Here is a 3,515-nt window from a genome sequence, read left to right as displayed (position 1 = left end):
GTGTTTGCATTCAAAATCCTGTATAAATATTTTCGGCTTTATTTTTGCATCTCATTGCACTACCCTAGTTGTTAAGTCTTTTAAGTTAAATATTCAGAAATGTTGGCCGTGGTAATGGAATAATAGTAACGTGATCCTGACCATACCTAGCACTCTGAGTTTTCTGAATTTAAAAACCCTGAAATAAGCATAACCTTTATACTTTAAGTGCACCCATATAATTTTCAAAGCTCTGCCTAAAGGGAGAAATAAAGATAAATTCAGATCTCTCAGAAGTATGTGTTTTTAAAATAATATTCACGTAAGAATAATAATATTCTATGTCAGAAGATCAAGGCCCATTATTTGGAATAGGATCCGACCCTACCAACTATATGTAAATACTCTGAAAATACGTCTGTAAGTTTGTCTGAACATTGAAAAGATGCTAAGCAATGCCAAATCATTATCGCTAATAAGATCATCTGAGATTTATACACCTATTGTGTTATATCACATCAAAATTATATACTTTTGAAAAATCATCTGCTAGTGAATACTATAGAGCCCAAGAATTGTGCTTACAGATAGCTAATTACTAAATCATTTGAGATAAGCAATTGCTAAATAAAAAATAAAGATCTCTCTAACTTAATAAATCTGATATCATAAATTTCAAAGGTTTTTATTTAACAGTTAGACCTGATTATTCATATTTAAGTGAAGTTGTTTATTTTCTAAAATAGTTAATGTTTAACTTTCTTTAAATAAGACAGTTTCATAGTTAACTGATTTTTAAAGCCTTATGTCTAAATGAGTACATAGGGTACAGGGAATCATTATAAGAACTACCTGCATTTTATAGGAGATATGATAAATTATGAAAATTTAATTAATGATTTATATATCTCTGTAACCATGTTTTTTATAAGTTAGTATAATTTAACCAAAATAGACTTCTCATGAATGTTTTATTTCAAAGCTACTCTTTTTATAATTTCTCAGGCACAAATAAATTTATGTTGCTGTATATAATATCGGTGCCTCTAGATAACAAGATAAAAAAATCAGCAACCTATTTAAATACTGGGCTTATGAGAGGTTAAGGATATGGGTATTCATAAACATGCTAAAATTTTGAATTCTTCTTAAATTTTAGCGTTGCTTTGATATTTTGGCATCACCTGAACAGTAAAAGAACTCGATGCATCTTAAAAATGAAACGGATTTTTTCCTTAGACATAATGACTTGTATAGAGTTATTAAGTGAATTACAGTGTAAACGCGAACGTAAATTTGTTTCTTTGTATTCATCTATTCTAATAAGAGAGTGGGAGTCATACATTGTTTTCTGTTTCTCATTCTGCTATGGCTTTGGTCATAAGCTCTTTCAAGGGCAGAAGACAGTAGCAATCGACTACATCAGTCTATATTTGATCGGATCATTGCTCATTTTTTTTCCTAAGCGGTTGTTAGAAGAAATAGCAATTCATGGCAATATATGGCAGTTCACGAAGAAAGCCAAGAACTTGTGTAACCTACAGGAAACAATGGTTTTGTGTCACCTGTTGCCCAATTAAGAGAGCAAAGGAAAATTAAGTGCCCCATCTACATTGAAGAGTTACTCAGCTTCTTCTGTAAGGACAAATCATTCTACAGCAAAGTTATAGGATCTGACTCCAAAATGTTTTTTTTTTTTTACAAATTATACTACTAATTCAAATAAATTCTCACAGTCCTTGCTTGAAAAAGATAAAGAAAACATACTTCATGAGAGCAGATGATTCAGAATTCTGCACGAGTACCAACATTGCATACCAAAGGCTTGAGGCTTACTCTTGCAAATCTACATTTGCGTAAACCTCACTTTCCCCAAATCTGTTTTTTACCTGTATCAGGATCATTAAAATAATGTCTGACAGTACCGTCTATATCTTCATATTTCCATATTGATATGTGTATATCTACATCTAAATATATATCATCTATCTACATACGCACATGCATTATATTTATTTGAAAATACATAAATATAAGGTTGGAAATGCATATATATAAAATCTGAAAGTACATTTAATAAACCTTGTCAGAGGCTTCTCATGGAGAACAGTTTATGAAATATCAATTCATTATTATAAAGGTTTTTAAAATAATAAAACTAAGACTTTAAAAAATATTATAAAGTCTCATTTACATGTACATGCAGAATTTAATGGCTGGCATTAACAATCCATACAACTAGAAATCATAATCTCTCAATAAGGCCAAGCTGGAAAATATTCATGAAGAAACAGTGTTGATTTAATAGCTGTCGTGTGGCTGGAGAGCAAAACATTTAAAGTCTAGAACTAGGGCTGACATTATCAAAACAAAAACAGACCAAGAAGTCCACTGCCATGCCACCCTGAACGCGCTCGATCCCGTCTGATCTCGGAAGCTAAGCAGGGCTGGGCCTGATTAGTACTTGGATGGGAGACCACCTAGGAAGACCAGGTGCTGTAGGTGTAAAAAATAAAATAAGGGATGTAAGCTGACCAAGTCCTTGCAATCTGTGAGGTCAAACAAGGGTTTCTTCACCTAAAAATAATAAATAAAATAAAATAAAATAAAATAAAACAGACCAAGTAGAATAGGGGCGCTTAAGCGAATGGAAAGGGGACCACCCTCCAACCCTGCTCAACCCGCTGGGGCTTTCTAGAGACTCAGTCTGCTCATACTCATACTGGCAGTTAAACTACTCATGTACAACATTCTCTCGCCTTATTTTCTGCATTACACTCTGCAGATAAATATCCGCTTACTACCACCTTCGATATTTAGTCTTCTGATTCAGGCTTTTTTTTTTTTTTTCCCCAGTTCTTTCCTAAAGAATGCTCCTTTCATCAGGGTCAGAGAATGTGTAACAAATAAATTTTCTGAAACGGCAACAAAGCAGATTCCAAACTTCTTTTGCATGTATTACGAAGTATGCACCACTAGCTGAGACCACCACTTAAAGATAGTTCACAAGAAGACCTTTAAACGGAATCGACAGGGAGTCCTCGGTGCCCTTTGCCTTCACTTTCGACTTCTCAGAGCAGGTCACCAAACGGCAAAGACCAGCTGTGTGCATCAGCCAATCTCACAAACTCAAGCCCGGCTCTAAAGGAGTTTGATGCCAAAAATACACATTGGCTTAGTGTAAATTTATGCATCGACCCTTCTAAAGGCCCATCCCCATAAAATACTGGTATCGCTGGCTGGTAGGTGTTGGAAACCACCTTATCAACACATTATCTTCCTACGAAGGGATCTATAAAGAGAACATTGCCATGACAATCAAGAGCTTATAATGTCAGCGAAATCGATGTTTGGTTTTGATGAAGCAACCTGCTTAAATTTTTCAGCACCTAATTAACACGCTTAATCAATGGCATTTTAGTGTATTAGTGCATCATTCTGCAAACGTTAATGGTATATTATATATGTTCGATCAATATTACGGCAGTGGATTGTAATCTATTTCAACTAATGGCAATGGGTATTATTTTAAGTCT

The 3,515-nt window shown here is 34.0% G+C and overlaps 1 non-coding gene across 1 annotated transcript; it reads left to right on the top strand.

Moving 5' to 3' along the window:
- The first annotated feature begins 2,365 nt into the window (after nucleotides 1-2,365).
- On the top strand, nucleotides 2,366-2,484 carry LOC111744332. The gene has a single exon (XR_002782109.1). It is a non-coding gene; the product is annotated as a 5S ribosomal RNA (ribosomal RNA).
- Nucleotides 2,485-3,515: the final 1,031 nt, after the last annotated feature.

Source organism: Pteropus vampyrus, unplaced genomic scaffold (assembly GCF_000151845.1).
Source record: "Pteropus vampyrus isolate Shadow unplaced genomic scaffold, Pvam_2.0 Scaffold132, whole genome shotgun sequence".
Lineage (NCBI taxonomy): Eukaryota > Metazoa > Chordata > Mammalia > Chiroptera > Pteropodidae > Pteropus > Pteropus vampyrus.
Note: the sequence above shows the minus strand (reverse complement) of the source record. Positions and strands in the feature narration are given on the sequence as shown.